The sequence below is a fragment of the Aquarana catesbeiana genome, linkage group LG01, assembly GCF_042186555.1.
Source record: "Aquarana catesbeiana isolate 2022-GZ linkage group LG01, ASM4218655v1, whole genome shotgun sequence".
Classification (NCBI taxonomy): Eukaryota; Metazoa; Chordata; class Amphibia; order Anura; family Ranidae; genus Aquarana; species Aquarana catesbeiana.
In genome coordinates this window covers 938,402,071-938,420,489 of record NC_133324.1, presented here as the reverse complement: position 1 = coordinate 938,420,489, position 18,419 = coordinate 938,402,071, and positions in this window count along the sequence as shown.

The following is an 18,419-nucleotide window of genomic DNA, read 5'->3' as shown; positions in this document are numbered from 1 at the left end:
GAGGCTTCCGCAAGCGCTCCTTAAAAGAGAGTCTTTCTCTGAGTCTGGAGTCAATGAGGAGGACAAACATAATCAACTTCTCCAGCTCATTCGCTATATCTTGGGCTGCTATCTCATCCTTGATGGAATCCGAGAGACCATGAGAAAAAGCAGCCACGAGGGCCTCATTGTTCCAAGCAACCTCTGCTGCCAGAGTACGTAATTCAATGGCGTAGTCGGCAACAGTTCTCGTACTCTGTTTGATGGACATGAGGCACTTGGCAGCAAAAGTGGAGCATGCAGGAATGTCAAATACCGTTTTAAAGGAGGCCACAAACTTAGGGTAACTCAAGACAACAGGTTTTTGTGTCTTCCATAGAGGATTTGGCCGGGCCAAGGCTCTCTCAGAAAGCAAAGATATCACGAAACCTACTTTGCTTCTGTCCATGGGAAACGCCTGGGGCAGCATCTCAAAGTATATCTCAACCTGGTTGAGAAACCCTATGCATTGAACTGGATCACCCCTAAATCGCTGGGGTAGTGGAGCGGAACCAAACATACCTCTTATAGAGGTAATACTCGAGGCGTGTGCCTGCACAGAGACTAGCGCAGCAGCATGGATGGCCTGCAACTCAGGTTGTACTGGAGCAGCCACAGTGAGAGTTTCCAGGTGAGCCATGCGACTCAGGAGCATTTGTAACGCTATGGCAAACTGATCCATGTAGTGATCCTGCTCATCCTATCTGGAAAAAATATTACCAACAAGTGGATTGACTGTATCTTCTGAATTCATTGCCTTCGCCTACTATCAGGAACCATGAATCAGACCGGGACAGAAGTATAGTTAAATCACACTTGTTTAATAATAATTATGTAAACAGAGTAAGCATAGTCAAACAAGCCAGAGTTCAGTAACCGGATCTGGTAGTCAGCCAAGCAAATGTCAGAGAGCCAGAGATAAACGTAGTAATACAGCAAGCAGGATCAGGAGCCAGAAGGAACGTCAGCTGAGCAAGTCTTCAACAGAAACACAGGAGAAAGTCTCTGTGATGTTGACAAAGGCGAAGGCAGAGATCAAGTGAGCTGGACGGCCTTACGTAGGCAGGACTGACGAGCAGAATCAACAACAGCTGGGTAACTGTGGAGAGAGATGGGAGCTGGCAATTACCAACAGCTGAGTGGCCAGTTCAGCGAAGGAAGGGCTGAGCCCAGCCCTGACAGTTCTACCCACTAAGGGAATTCACAAGCCAAGGAAACGCGGACGTCCACTGCTTATTAATATACCACTTCATCAGTGGGGTCGCGCCCAATCTCACTCTTACTTCTTTCTGGCCTGCGGGCTAGCGGTTCAACCGGTGGTGAAAATGCATACGGAAAAAAGTGAAGTCTCAAAATTATTTGTTTCTCAGTGTTAATCTGTCATCATTGGTCATTTAACACAGATAAACTCCACATACGACCTCATACACTATTTTCCTCTTGCCTGACCCATCAATACTCTACAAATAACATCCTGGAATGTTAAGGGGCTGCGTTCCTTGACAAAAAGAATGAAGATCCTAAGACATCTAAAAAGATTAAAATCAGACATAGTATTGCTCCAGGAGACATACCTGGCGGAAAGCAACTTCTTCCGAATGAACAGGCTATGGGTAGGAAAGGTGATAGGTTCAGCATCCAAGGGTCACAAGGCAGGTACAATTATACTTTTACACAAAAAATTAACATACGATTTAGTGTCCATCGACAAAGATGAGGATGGCAGGTTAGTTTCAATTCACCTCAAATTCCCGACAAGAGAAGTAAGGCTAACTAATATCTATGCCCCTAATTCTCCGGACAAATCCTACTTTATCGACCTAACATCCCAACTAGGTAACAAGACCAGCTTTCCCCACCTCATAGGGGTGATTTCAATTCAGTCATTAACAATAATGAAGATAGGTCTAATCCCCACTGTAGACCAAGATCTACTACACGGGACCAGTTCACCCACTTCTACCACATGGTGAATGCCCTTCAATTGATAGATACATGGAGAATACACCATCCCCTGGATAAAGAGTTCACCTTCTTGTCTCCATCCCATAACTCTTTTGCCAGACTTGACAACTTCCTCTGCACCCCCCTCCACAATGTTAGAGATTCATTTATCCATGACATGGTCATTTCAGACCATTCCCCTTTCTCGGTCACCCAAGATAATCTCCGGACCCGCCCAGTCTATAGACAATGGCGCTTCCCGGCACACTTAAACCAAAATGACAGTTTCATAAAAAATGTTATACAAAGCCTGGTCGTAATATGTCCACAAAGATAGCTCACATGAAGATAACCCAAATTTGTTCTGGGAGGCAGGCAAATTATTCATGCATGGCAGGATTATATCCTTTGTATCGGCCTATAGGAAAACCACCCAAAAACAATATATAGAGGCCAGCGACAGAATACGAACTGCCCAAATGCGACTTAATGAGCAGAACACCCCAGAAAATCGTAATTGAATTGAAGCTGAAAGTCTGCACTTCAAATTCATTTGGATTGTTTCATTTTAATTTTATTCTGGTAGCATACAGAGCCAAAAGTATGAAACTTTGTCCAAATATATATGAATCTAACTGTACCTGGGCAAATAATCTAGAACATGTGAAAATGACACATACTCAACTACAATACCACAAATACGGAAATAAGGCAGGGAAGCTATTGGCTAGATTTACCAAGGGTACATACCTTCCCACCCATATCAATGCCCTGCACAATCCCGATGGTACTCTTTCCACATCTCCCAAGGAAATTAATAAAACATTAGAAACATTCTATACCAACCTCTATGCCCAAGAATCGATAGATCCCACCGAAGCGACCAAATGGTTAGACTCAACGTTCCTCCCCCGGATAAACCCAAATCTATTAAAAACTTTAAACACCCCAATCACTAAAGAGGAAATCATGGTTTCCATTAACGGCCTGACAAATGGAAAAGCCCCAGGTCCTGATGGGTACACACCCGAATTTTATAAAGTACTAAAAGAGACAATTACCCCTTCTCTACTAGCAGTCTACAATTCAATATGAGATGGGGGACCATACCTTCTGACAGGACATCAAGCAAACATAAAACTGATTGCCAAAAAAGGAAAGGACCCAAAGAACCCAGGGTCATACCGTTCAATTTCATTGCTAAACATAGATTCCAAAATCCCGTCTAAGATAATAGCCTCCCGATTAGCAAATATTATGCTAAACAATAAGAAATCTCAAAACCCTGCTCTGTCAAGCAAAATTGGATATAATGATCCTACATTCATGGTCCAATAACAAATTCAAAAAATAACAAAAGATGGTAATCCTTTATTGAATGCTGTCTGATATCTTCAGAAAAAAACCTACTGTATATACTCGGAAAGATTTATAAAGGGATGAGATATGTCGGTGTGCAGGGACTGCCATCATCCTAAAAAGTATTAACAAAGAATATATGCAACTAAGTGCACATGAGGGACGCCCCTTTGGATTTTATAGGCAGCATATGAGTAAAGGAGAGTAGATAGTGGTAAAAGGCACATATAATGCCAACTTTATTGATATACAAATATAAATAGAATTTTCTAAAAGACAGAACAAGCATACAAAAAGTTTTATACAAAGAACGTTAATATACGATTACTGGATTGTGAACCATACAAAACATAAATGTGTGATAACACCCGATGCCATACGCCCAGGAAACCAACCCAGTCGGGGTGGGTAGGATGGGGGTAGGTGGCTAGAAAATGTATCCCAATGTATCTGGGATACATTTTCTAGCCACCTACCCCCATCCTACCCACCCCGACTGGGTTGGTTTCCTGGGCGTATGGCATCGGGTGTTATCACACATTTATGTTTTGTATGGTTCACAATCCAGTAATCGTATATTAACGTTCTTTGTATAAAACTTTTTGTATGCTTGTTCTGTCTTTTAGAAAATTCTATTTATATTTGTATATCAATAAAGTTGGCATTATATGTGCCTTTTACCACTATCTACTCTCCTTTACTCATATGCTGCCTATAAAATCCAAAGGGGCGTCCCTCATGTGCACTTAGTTGCATATATTCTTTGTTAATACTGTATATACTCGAGTATAAGTCGTTCCGAGTATAAGTCGAGGCCCTAATTTACCACAAATAAAATGGGAAAAACGTATTGACCCGAGTATAAGACGAGGGTGAAAAATGCACAGCTACTGTAAGTGGAAAAGAGGGTCAACAATGCCAATTTGCAGCATCACTGTTCCCATTTGCATGCCTCACTGTGCCCATTTGCAGCCATAGGTTCCCAAAACTTCATACTCGGTAGTTAAGGGTTCCTAGATGCCCCCTAGCTGCAGCCAAAATTTGGGGTCTCTGAACCCAAAGGGTCCTGAAATGACATTGCTGCAGATGGACACAGTTGACCGAATTTGGGGCCCCGTATCTCGGGGTCACTTAGTGCTAAGAACCCCAATTTGGTGTGCTAACCCAGTGGAACTAGCACCATAACATTTCCAAAGCTGGGGTTTCTAGCTCCAAGTGGCCCCGAGATACAGGGCCCCAAAAGTCAGTTCAGAAAATGTCAAGCACTTTTTTGCAGCAGAGAATTACATTTTCTGAACCGGATTTGGGGCCCTGTAACTCAGGGCCACTTGATGCTAGGAACCCCAGCTTTGGATATGTTATGGAACCAGCACCACTGGGTTTGCACACCAAATCTGGGGTTCCTAGTACCAAGTGGCCCTGAGATATGGGGCCCCAAAGTCGGTTCAGAAAATGTCAAGCACTTTTCTGCAGCATAGAATGACATTTTCCGAACCGATTTTGGGACCCCGTATCTCGTATCTAGTGCTGAGATACGGGGCCCCAAATTCGGTTCGGAAAATAAAATTTTTTGCTGCAGAAAAGTGCTTGACTCGAGTATAAGTCGAGGGGGGCACTTTCAGCACAAAAAAAGGTGCTGAAAAATTCGACTTATACTCGAGTATATACGGTACTTAAATTTACCTTCCTTCTCATTTACCGAAAAGGGTCTAATTTCAAGCACAAAACCTCTCCATGATTAACCATACCTATCCATCTTTTTAAGACTTATCTCAAAGAGAACTCTCCTTTTGATACTGTTTAGATGTCTACATTATACTTAAGAATGTTATTTGTTAGAACCAATATAACTAAAAGATCTACATGTGGATTATTATTACTATTTACTATTTTATTCAGGGTTTTGTCTGGGGATACTGAAGGGGGACAATCACCAGATGTCCTTATTCGGTTCCCCTCTTCCTTCTCTCAATTTCCACAAACATCCTTCTCCCTTCCTCTTCTCACCTCTAGCAACCCTCTTCTCTTTTAGAAATATCTTTTCCCCTTTTCTCTTTTGTAGTAATGGTTGTTATTATTGCCGAGATTGTATACCCTTCCTGATGACAATGTATGTAATCTATTCCTTGTCAAAACTAATAAAATATATTTGAAAAAAAAAAATTAAACAAGTTAGGCTGCAATACTCACGTTTAATTAAAAGCTGTCCCTTATAAAAAAAAGACTTGATATGTCTCATAGATTATACGTTGGGTGTTTTCTTTCCAAAATGGGGTCATTTTTTGGGTGTTTCCATTGTCCTGGTGCTCCAGGGCCTTCAAAAGTGCAAGAGGTAGTCAGGAAATTAGATGTGTAATTTATGCTCCTAGAATGCCTGAAGATGCTCCCTGCATGTTGGGCCTCTGTATGTGGCCAGGCTGTGTAAAAGTCTTACGCATGTGGTATCATCATACTCAGGAAGAGTAGCAGAATGTATTTTGGGGTGTAATTTGTGGTATGCATATGCTGTGTGTGAGAAATAACCTGGTAATATGACAATTTTGTGGGAAAAAAATCTTTATTTTGCAAAGAATTGTGGGAAAAAAATTACAACTTCAAAAAATTCACCATGTCTCTTACTAAATACAATGGAATGTCTACTTTCCAAAAGGGGGTCATTTGGGGGGTATTTGTACTTTCCTGGCTTGTTAGGGTCTCAAGAAATGAGATAGGCCGCCAGTACTTCAGGTGTGATCAATTTTCAGAGATTGGCAAATTTTCGCTCAAATTTTTGAAGAAAAATCACTAGTTTGCAAAATTTTATAACAGAAAACAAAGAAAAATTAATTTTTTTTTACAGAATTTTCAGTATTTTTTCTTTTATAGCGCAAAAAAACAGCGGTAATTAAATACCACCAAATTAAAGATCTATTTGTGTGAAAAAAAGGACCCAAATTTCATATGGGTACAGTGTTGCTTGAATGAATGTCATTCAAAATGTGAGAGCACCAAAAGCTGAAAATTGGTCTGGTTGGAAGGGAGTTTACGTGCCCAATGGTCAAGTGGTTAATTATATGTCATGAGATATATCACGCCAATAGTTTGGCATGATACTAAATGACGTGGAGTAAAATTTTCCCCATTGGGTAATATTTGTAGTGGTTGACGATCCATATACAGTTTTTGCAATATGCACAGTCGCCACATGGAAATGTACCCTTAGGTAAATGTTAACAGGGATCTGATTTACCACCAGAGATCAGGGTTGCCAACCTCCCGCAGCAATTTTTACTGACAAAACATGGGAAATTTACTGGCGGAGCACATTTTTTTTACTTAAAATCTGAGAAATTATAGAACTCCTATTGAAAACTAACACAGTGAATATTAAAACAGTATACACATGATATGGAAACACTGACAATACCTATAACTAAGTAATTTGTTTGCTTTACACTTAAAAAGTCAACACAGCATGAAATTATCAGCTCCTGATATTTACTGGCAGTTGTAAAAAAAATCACTGATTTTTACAAACTGTCAGTAAATTCACTGGCAGTTGGCAACCCTACCGGAGATGAAGTGGCTAGCTGTAACCATATCATGAATATGGATTTGTTACGCTTAAATGTAATTTTGGGACAAGGATCCACTAGTTCTTTTAAGTTAAGGTGGTCTGTAAAGATGTGTAAATGTTTATTAAAGATGGCTTGTATTGTTTCATATTGTCTATTGAAAGTAGTAATAAATTGTGTGGTGTTTAAGGGTGGTTCTTTATCACCGTTGACAGTGAAACATCGTGTTGGTGGCTGTGGGTTTGCAGAACAGTTTGGTAGCTATGCTGTTATCAGGTTTTTTGCATATTGTCAAATCCAACAATGAGATTTGTTTCAAATAGTATACCAAGGTAAAATGTAGAATAAAGGAGTTTCTATTGAGTTTGCCAAATTTAATCAAAAAGATCCACTGAACCAGCCCAAAAAAACAAAATGTCATCGCTGTACCTTAGCCACTATTCAATGTGGCAAAAATACATAGACAGGTCATCATTTGAAAACAGTCAATTCTCCCTCCCCCCAGGTACAGGTTGGCATATGATGGGGCACACTTGGCCCCCATTGCTACCCCCTGCACCTGGAAGTAGTTGGAGCCCGCAAAAACAGATGCATTGTGCATCAAAATAAACTAAAAGGGTGCACAATAAATTGATTATATCTAAGTTGGTCCATACTTCTCTCATATAAAAATGTTTTAACCATGTTTGACCTTTCCATATGTGGTATGTTTGAATATAACAAATCTACATCTATTGACACTAAATGTGTGATACTTGTATCTCATCTAGCAATATATCACACAGAACTGGCAGGTAGTGTGTGAGTCAGCGCTCACTGCCAGCTATAAGGTGAACCATAAGGAATCAATAACAGGGGGGGAACAACAAAATATTCCCAAAATGAATTAATAAGAATTAGTCCATACAGTCCAAAGTAGTAAGGAATATCAAGGAGAAGTCCGCAGGATGGATGGATCCACAGGTGGATGGAGATTGCACACACAGTCACTGACAGATCCTCAGCAGGAAATGGGAGTTCCCTCAGACACAAACAAATATTATTTTTTCATTGTAAATATTGTACCCATCTTTTTAATATAGAGAGTTAGTGGATCCTGAAGAAACACTGGACTTTTGTGAAACTTGCCGTTCCATTAGGCTCAATATTTTAGAAGCGAAATAGTCATAATACGGATCAATGTTTAATAAGGACAATTGTCATTTAAATATTAAAAAAAGATGTATTGATCCTTTTTAAACGTAATTTCTATTTTGGGTTGTGTGTGACAATCTATCATCCCCCTACTCCAGGCTCCCTTGTGGAAGACTTGGGGTTTCTTTTTCCCTTTTTTGTTAATATTAAAAGATCTTTTCTATAATTTCTGTGTTTTTATTTACTAATTATTTATTTTTTATTTATATATTTATTTTGTAAATGAGTAAGATACAGTATACTATGCACCACATACTTTTTCACATAGAAGGGCTCTAAAGGGGGTTCCTAGATTTAGATAAGTCCGCCCTAAAGACCCCCACCTCCACTGGTCTAGGAAAGTGAGGATGAGGCCCTTAACCACATAGGAAAAAGATTATTTTGCAAGAGGGAAAGGTTTCACTCCCCCCCTGACAATTTACCCCACCCCACCCCACCTACCCCACAAGATAAGAGCATTTGGCCTGCAATGCTTTAATTGGGGGTCTCAAGCTTGCTGACCCTTTTTTCCTCACTAGACTGGCCATGTGCTAAAGCTGCAACATACAGGTACGTACCGTGCCTATACAAGACGCTCCGTCACAGTATACAGTATGTATGAAGGTGGGTCCACAAGCAGTTAATCTGAGTACAGTTTTTTTATATTTTACAATAGAAAATAATATGTTTATTAATGTGTATAGTAATGCAAAACCATTGATGTTTTGGATAGAGTAGGGAAGGATTAGATCCTCTGAAAGGAATGTATTGCTGTGTGTGTGTCCGCTGGGGACATTCATCCCTAAACTTAAATTCCAAAACAGAAAATGTAAAATATGACAGCCAAAGCAATTGTTGACAAAGCATAAAAATTTATAAAATATGTTGCGCTAAGGATTTTTGATAACAATTGATTCAATAAAATATCAGCAGCCAGCACAATATTGAAGAAAGTCAATAAAACGTATATATGGTAAAGGTGCAGCGCTTAAATCATAATCCAAAAAGGACAATCCAGGAACAAATGTTCAATGGTAGTTCAATCTGCGATAGCCAGGGAATAGGAAGACCCGTCACCAGCCCCCAACAATACAGCCGCTTACCCCATGTAGTGGACCCACATCACAAAGGTCACATTAGCATATATAAACTAAACTCAGGTAAGAAGGAAGCCCATCAATCTTCTTACACTTAGTGGCAGCAAATCAGATAGTGGATGCAGTAAACCTGGATATAACTCCCCTTGTTCAAAATTACACTCCAGCATATCTGTGCCACTTCTCTTTTATTTGTGAGTGGGATTGTCCTCTCAGGAATGTTCTTTTCTTCCTTGTATAGTTTCAGATTTCCTCAGACCAGATCTTCTACAGGGGACATCACTTCCTCCCCCGGGAACACACAATGTGCACAGTGCCCCCAGAGGATGGAGGACTGACTAACCTACCTAGTGCAGTCTGTTAAGGTCAGTCAGTCCTCCATCCTCTGGTGGCGCTGTGCACATTGTGTGTTTCCCGGGGGAGGAAGTGATGTCCCCTGTAGAAGGTCTGGTCTGAGGAAATCTGAGAGGACAATCCCGCTCACCAAGAAAAGAGAAGTGGCACAGATATGTGATGACTATATATCCAGGTTTACTGCATCCACTATCCGGTCTGCTGCCACTGAGTGTATGAAGATTGATGGGCTTCCTTCTTACCTAAGTTTACTTTATATATGCTGATGTGACCTTTGTGATGAGGGTCTACTACATGGGGTAAGCGGCTGTACTGTTGGGTGCTGGTGACGGGTCTTCCTATTTCCTGCCTATCGCAGATTGAACTACCATTGAACATTTGTTCCTGGATTGTCCTTTTTGGATTTGTCAGGGCTGGGCTTCGCCCTTCCTTCTTTGAGCTGGCCGCTCAGCTGTCGGCTAATTGCCAGCTCCTATCTCTCCACAGTGACTCACCTGTTGATAAATAGGGATGGGCCGAACACCCCCCTGTTCGGTTCGCATCCAGAACATGCGAACAGGCAAAAAATTTGTTCGAACACGCAACACCGTTAAAGTCTATGGGATACGAACATGAAAAATCAAAAGTGCTAATTTTAAAGGTTAATATGCAAGTTATTGTAATAAAAAGTGTTTGGGGACCCGGGTCCAGACCGAGGGGACATGTATCAAATTTTAACAACAGCTATTTTTTCAGGAGCAGTGATTTTATTAACGCTTAAAGTGAAACAATAAAAGTGAAATATTCCTTTAAATTTCGTACCTGGGGGGTGTCTATAGTATGCCTGTAAAGTAGCGCATGTTTCCCGTGTTTATAACAGTCTGAGAGCAAAATTACATTTCTAAAGGAAAAAAAAGTCATTTAAAAGTACTAGCGCTAATAATGAATTGTCGGTTTTTTAAAAAATGCGTGGGGGTCCCCCAGAATTCCATTACCAGCCCCATCAGGTCTGGTATGGATATTAAGGGGAACTCTGCAGAAAAATTTAAAAAAAATGGCGTAGGGTTCCCCCCAAAAATCCATACCAGACCCTTCAGATCTGGTATGGATCTTAAGGGGAACTCCGTGCCAAAATAAAAAAAATGGCATGGGGTTCCCCCAAAAATCCACACCAGACCCTTATCCAAGCATGCAACCTGGCAGGCCCCAGGAAAAGAGGGGGGGACGAGAGAGCGCCCCCCCCCCTGAACCATACCAGGCCACATGCCCTCAACATGGGGAGGATGTCCCCATGTTGATGGGGACAAGGGCCTCATCCCCACAACCCTTGCCTGGTGGTTGTGGGGGTCTGTGGGTGGGGGGCTTATCAGGATCTGAAGCCCCCTTTAACAAGGGGACCCTCAGATCCCGGCCTCCCTCTGTGTGAAATGGTAATAGGGTACAAATTTACCCCTACCATTTCAAAAAAAGAAAGTGTCAAAATGTTAAAAACCACAGGAGATGGCTTGACGTGGTGCTAGCTTGACAGCTCTTATGTAGCTGACGTGGTGCTAGCTTGACAGCTCTTAAGTAGCTGAGGGCTAGGGATGAGCCGAACACCCCCCGGTTCGGTTCGCACCAGAACCCGCGAACGGACCGAAAGTTCGCACGAACGTTAGAACCCCATTGACGTCTATGGGACTCGAACGTTCGAAATCAAAAGTGCTCATTTTAAAGGCTAATTTGCATGGTATTGTCCTAAAAAGGGTTTGGGGACCCGGGTCCTACCCCAGGGGACATGTATCAATGCAAAAAAAACTTTTAAAAACGGCCGTTTTTTCGGGAGCAGTGATTTTAATGATGCTTAAAGTAAAAAAAAAAAGTGAAATATTCCTTTAAATATCGTACCTGGGGGGTGTCTATAGTATGCCTGTAAAGTGACGCGTGTTTCCCATGTTTAGAACAGTCCCTGCACCAAATGTCATTTTTAAAGGAAAAAATCTCATTTAAAACTGCTTGCGGGTTTAATGTCATGTCGGGTCATGGCAATATGGATGAAAATCAGTGAGACAAACGGCATGGGTACCCCCCAGTCCATTACCAGGCCCTTTGGGTCTTGTATGGATATTAAGGGGAACCCCGCACCCAAATTAAAATAAGGAAAGGTGTGGGGCCACCAGGCCCTATATACTCTGAACAGCAGTATACAGGCGGTGCAAACAAGACAGGGACTGTAGGTTTGTTGTTAAGTAGAATCTGTTTGTAATTTTGAACATTTTTAACGTGTTTAGCTCCAGCCAAAAAATCTTTTCTAAGCTTTTTGGAAAACATAGGGAAGGGTTATCACCCCTGTGACATTTGTTTTGCTGTCTTTCCTCCTCTTCAGAAGATTTCACCTCACTTTTTTGTCCCAATGAAAAATGTTTTTTGAAAATTTGGGTTTTTTTGTGGAACAAGGATTGGAAAGCATCAGTGGAAAGGAGAAATTGTTTTCCCATATTAACTCTTACAGGAGAGAATTTCCCTTCCTAGGGGTAGATTTCATCTCACTTCCTGTTGTCTCCTTCCGTTTGCAAGTAGGAGTCGTTTGTAAGTTAGATGTTTGAAAGTAGGGTCCTGCCCTATATACTCAGCAGAAATTTGGGCCTTAGGTGTTGCTGTGGCCACAACACTGTAAGCCCTCACAGGGCCCTGCTGTGAAATATTAGATCAAGAATTGTAATTACATGCCCCTGTTGAACAGGAGCTGAAAAATTAGGCCTTAGGCACTGGTGCTGGTGCCACAACACTGCAACCCCTCACAGACACTCTAGTTGGAACGCAGGAACGAGCCCTGCTGCAAATTATTGCTTCAAAAATTGTAATTACACGCCCCTGTTAGACAGGGGCAGAAAAATTGGGCCTTAGGCACTGGTGCTGGTGCCACAACACTGCAACCCCTCACAGACACTCTAGTTGGAACGCAGGAACGAGCCCTGCTGCAAAGTATTGCATCAAAAATTGTAATTACACGCCCCTGTTAGACAGGGGCAGAAAAATTGGGCCTTAGGCACTGGTGCTGGTGCCACAACACTGCAACCCCTCACAGACACTCTAGTTGGAACGCAGGAACGAGCCCTGCTGCAAAGTATTGCATCAAAAATTGTAATTACACGCCCCTGTTAGACAGGGGCAGAAAAATTGGGCCTTAGGCACTGGTGCTGGTGCCACAACACTGCAACCCCTCACAGACACTCTAGTTGGAACGCAGGAACGAGCCCTGCTGCAAAGTATTGCATCAAAAATTGTAATTACACGCCCCTGTTAGACAGGGGCAGAAAAATTGGGCCCTAGACACTGGTGCTGGTGCCACAACACTGCAACCCCTCACAGACACTCTAGTTGGAATGCAGGAACGAGCCCTGCTGCAAAGTATTACATCAAAAATTGTAATTACACGCCCCTGTTAAACAGGGGCTGAAAAAATTGTGCCTTAGGCACTGGTGGTGGCGCCCAGAACCAAAAATGTTCTTACAAGCTATCAGCGTGATGATTGAGGAGGAAGAGGATAATTACTCAGGGATAGTCACTCAGCATCAGCATAGGCAGTCTTTGAAGGGATCTGAGATTTCAAAAAAAATTATTCGGTTACATCAGCATCAGGTGCTTGGTAGCTGGTGGTGATCCAAGACTCATTCATTTTTATGAAGGTCAGCCGATCGACCGAGTCGGTGGACAGACGCACCCTGTGATCGGTTACCACGCCTCCAGCAGCACTGAATGTGCGTTCCGAAAGAACGCTGGATGCAGGACAGGCCAGTAGCTCAATTGCATACTGTGCAAGCTCTGGCCAGTGATCCATCCTCAAGACCCAGTAACCCAGAGGATTTTCGGTGGGAAAGGTGTCCAAGTCTGATCTTGCCCCTAGGTATTCCTGCACCATGTAAAACAGACGCTGGCGATGGTTGCTGGAACCGATCATACCTTGGGGCTGCGGACCAAAAAATTGTCTGAACGCATCGGTCAGACGGCCACCTTCTCCACCGCTCCTTCTTTGACTGACCGAAGCCTCAGCAACACGTTGTCCAGAAACAGGAGTTTGTAACCTCCCAGTCTCTGGGAACGCGTTGCACAGACCTTTCTGCAAGGCCTCCCGAAGATGTTTCATCCTCTGCTCCCTCTGCGATGGCAAGATAAGGTCCGCAACCTTACCCTTGTAACGTGGATCAAGGAGGGTTGCCAGCCAGTATTGGTCCTTCTCCTTGATACCACGAATACGAGGATCCTTACGCAGGCTTTGCAGGATCAGGGAGGCCATGCAGCGTAGGTTTGCTGAGGCATTCGGTCCGGAGTCCTCTGGGTCACTAAGAACGACATGGTCCGCAGCCACCTCCTCCCAGCCACGTACAAGTCCATGTGTTTCTTGGGACTGATCCCTTAAAGACTGCTGCTGATGCTGAGTGCCAGGCTCCACCTCCATACTGACACAATCTTCCTCCTCCTCCTCTTCCTCCTCGTCCTCTTCCTGTGTGATCGGCGGGCACGCAGGAACACTGTCTGGATAAAGGGGGCCTTGAGAGCTAAGGAAGTCCTCCTCTTCCTGCCTCTGTTCTGCCTCAAGTGCCCTGTCCATTATTCCACGCAGCGTGTGCTCCAACAGGTGGACAAGGGGGACAGTGTCACTGATGCATGCACTGTCACTGCTCACCATCCTCGTGGCCTCCTCGAATGGTGACAGGACAGTGCATGCATCCCTGATCATGGCCCACTGGCGTGGGGAAAAAAAACCAAGCTCCCCTGACCCTGTCCTGGTGCCATAGTCGCACAGGTACTCATTGATGACCCTCTGCTGCGTGTGCAGCCGCTGCAGCATGGCCAACGTTGAGTTCCACCTGGTGGGCATGTCACAGATTAGGCGGTTCTTGGGCAGGTTAAACTCCTTTTGGAGGTCCGTCAGCCGAGCACTGGCATTATATGACCGGCGGAAATGCACACAGACTTTCCTGGCCTGCCTCAGGACATCCTGTAAGCCCGGGTACCTGCCCAAGAACCGCTGCACCACCAAGTTAAGGACGTGAGCCAAACAGGGCACATGGGTCATTTGTCCCTGTCGGAGGGCAGAGAGGAGGTTGGTGCCATTGTCGCAAACCACCATTCCTGCCTTAAGTTGGCGTGGCGTCAACCACCTCTGAACCTGCCCCTGCAGAGCTGACAGAACCTCTGCCCCAGTGTGGCTCCTGTCCCCCAAGCACACCAGCTCAAGCACCGCATGGCATCTTTTGGCCTGCGTACTTGCGTAGCCCCTTGAACGCCTACGGAGCACCGCTGGTTCCGAGGAAGAGGCCATGGAGGAAGAAGAAGAGGAGGGGGTGGAGGAGAGAGGTGTGTCACAATCAGCATTTTGGAGGCGTGGTGGCGGAACAACCTCCAACACTACTGCACCTTGTCCTGCATCCTTCCCAGCTGCCAGCAGAGTCACCCAATGCGCCGTGAAACTTAGGTAACGTCCCTGTCCATGCCTGCTGGACCATGAGTCAGCGGTAATATGCACCTTACCGCTGACCGCCCTGTCCAGCGAGGCATGGACATTGCCTTCCACATGCCGGTAGAGAGCCGGAATCGCCTTCCGTGAGAAAAAGTGGCGTTTGGGTACCTGCCACTGAGGAACCGCACATTCCACAAACTCACGGAAGGGGGCAGAGTCTACCAACTGAAAAGGCAGCAGTTGAAGTGCTAGCAATTTTGCCAAGCTAGCATTCAACCGCTGGGCATGTGGATGGCTGGGAGCAAACTTCTTTCGGCGGTGCAGCAGCTGGGGCAGGGAAATTTGCCTGGTACAATCTGACGTCGGTGTACCAAAAGCAGATTGCCCACAAGTACTTGGCTGTGACACACCTAATTCTACACCTTCATTCCTCTCACTGCAGGTCTCAGAGAGGACTGAAGGTCTAGTGGGGTTGGAAATCTCAGCTGATGAGGAGCAAGGAGAGATCCTCTTTGTTCTTTGGTGTGGGTCTTTTAGATACGCTTGCCAACGAACTGCATGGCAGGTCAACATATGTCTGGTCAAGCATGTGGTACCCAAGCGGGAGATATTTTGGCCACGCGAGATACGCTTGAGACATATGTTGCAAATAGCAGCGGTGCGATCTGATGCACTCGTCTCAAAAAAGGCCCACACCAAAGAACTTTTTGAATAACGCGCAGAGACTGCAGCGCCCTGCACATGTGGAGCTTTGGGGTGTGATGCAGTCAATGTGCTGCCCTTAGGCTGGCCCCTGGAGGGCATCCTGCCTCGTTGGTGATGTGCTGCCGCCTCCTCCTCCTCCTCCTCCTCCTCCTCCTCCTCCTCCTCTCTCCTATCAGGCACCCACGTTGAGTCAGTGACCTCATCATCCCCTCCCTCCTCATCACTGGAGCAAACCTGGCAGTATGCTGCAGCAGGGGGAGCATGACTGCCAGATTGCTGTCCTTCTTGGGCACCCCCTCTGTCCGCGCTCATGTTACTGCCTTCATCGAGCTCAGTATCGTCATCAGAGCCTTCCAAACGCTGGGCATCCTTCTGGAGCATGTACCCAACACTGTGGTCAAACAGTTCGAGGGAATCCTCATGAGGACATGGTGGAGCTAGGGAAGGAGTCACTGATGACATTGAGCTGAGGGAAGAGGCCGCTGCTTTGCCAGACAAAGCACCCTGGGCATGGGTGAGAGAGGATGAGGAGGATGAGGACGGCTTGGTCATCCACTCGACCAAGTCTTCCGCATGTTGCGGCTCAACATGGCCAGCTGCCGAAAAAAAGGCCAAGCGTGTCCCATGGCCACGTGCTGATGAGGATGCACCGTCTCCACGACCAGCACTAGACACAGAGCCTGCTTGCCCTCTCTTATTGGCTTGTGACTGTCTGCCTCTCCTTCTTGGCCTTCCAGACATACTAATGGCCTGTAGCTGCACTAAGCTGGGATAGAACACCTGTAATTTTCTTCAAGTAGCTTTATATACTGTAACCAGACAAGCCTGCCTGTCAGTAGGAAGATAACAGGAACGGATCTAGCTGAACACTGTGAGCAGGACGCACTGTACTAAATGTAAATAGTCTAGCTGCCTGACCGTGGTACTAATAGGATCAAATAGAACACCTGTAATTTTCTTCAGGTAGCTTTATATACTGTAACCAGACAAGCCTGCCTGTCAGTAGGAAGATAACAGGAACGGATCTAGCTGTACACTGTGAGCAGGACGCACTGTACTAAATGTAAATAGTCTAGCTGCCTGACCGTGGTACTAATAGGATCAAATAGAACACCTGTAATTTTCTTCAGGTAGCTTTATATACTGTAACCAGACAAGCCTGCCTGTCAGTAGGAAGATAACAGGAACGGATCTAGCTGAACACTGTGAGCAGGACGCACTGTACTAAATGTAAATAGTCTAGCTGCCTGACCGTGGTACTAATAGGATCAAATAGAACACCTGTAATTTTCTTCAGGTAGCTTTATATACTGTAACCAGACAAGCCTGCCGGTCAGTAGGAATTTAACAGGAACGGATCTAGCTGAACACTGTGAGCAGGACGCACTGCACTAAATGTAAATAGCAGGAACGGATCTAGCTGAACACTGTGAGCAGGACGCACTGCACTAAATGTAAATAGCAGGAACGGATCTAGCTGAACACTGTGAGCAGGACGCACTGCACTAAATGTAAATAGCAGGAATGGATCTAGCTGAACACTGTGAGCAGGACGCACTGCACTAAATGTAAATAGCAGGAACGGATCTAGCTGAACACTGTGAGCAGGACGCACTGCACTAAATGTAAATTGCAGGAACGGATCTAGCTGAACACTGTGAGCAGGACGCACTGCACTAAATGTAAATAGTCTAGAAGATAACAGGAACGGATCTAGCTGAACACTGTGAGCAGGACGCACTGCACTAAATGTAAATAGCAGGAACGGATCTAGCTGAACACTGTGAGCAGGACGCACTGCACTAAATGTAAATAGCAGGAACGGATCTAGCTGAACACTGTGAGCAGGACGCACTGCACTAAATGTAAATAGCAGGAACGGATCTAGCTGAACACTGTGAGCAGGACGCACTGCACTAAATGTAAATTGCAGGAACGGATCTAGCTGAACACTGTGAGCAGGACGCACTGCACTAAATGTAAATAGTCTAGAAGATAACAGGAACGGATCTAGCTGAACACTGTGAGCAGGACGCACTGCACTAAATGTAAATAGCAGGAACGGATCTAGCTGAACACTGTGAGCAGGACACACTGCACTAAATGTAAATAGCAGGAACGGATCTAGCTGAACACTGTGAGCAGGACGCACTGCACTAAATGTAAATAGCAGGAACGGATCTAGCTGAACACTGTGAGCAGGACGCACTGCACTAAATGTAAATTGCAGGAACGGATCTAGCTGAACACTGTGAGCAGGACGCACTGCACTAAATGTAAATAGTCTAGAAGATAACAGGAACGGATCTAGCTGAACACTGTGAGCAGGACGCACTGCACTAAATGTAAATAGCAGGAACGGATCTAGCTGAACACTGTGAGCAGGACGCACTGCATTAAATGTAAATAGTCTAGATAGAAGATAACAGGAACGGATCTAGCTAAACTGAATACAGTGTATATATATATATGCAACACCTGGGATGCATATATATACACAATACACTGTAAGTGCAGCTAACTGACTGACTGTTCTGCCTAATCTATCTAACTCAAATCAAATGACACTGTCTCTCTCTCTCTCTATCTCTCAGCACACCGGAACACACACTACACAGGGCCGCCGTGCAGGCGGCCTTATATAGTGTGGGGTGTGTACTAAATCCCCTGAGCCATAATTGGCCAAAGCCACCCTGGCTTTGGCCAATTACAGCTCTCTCTACTGACGGCGCTGTGATTGGCCAAGCATGCGGGTCATAGTGCATGCTTGGCCAATCATCAGCCAGCAATGCA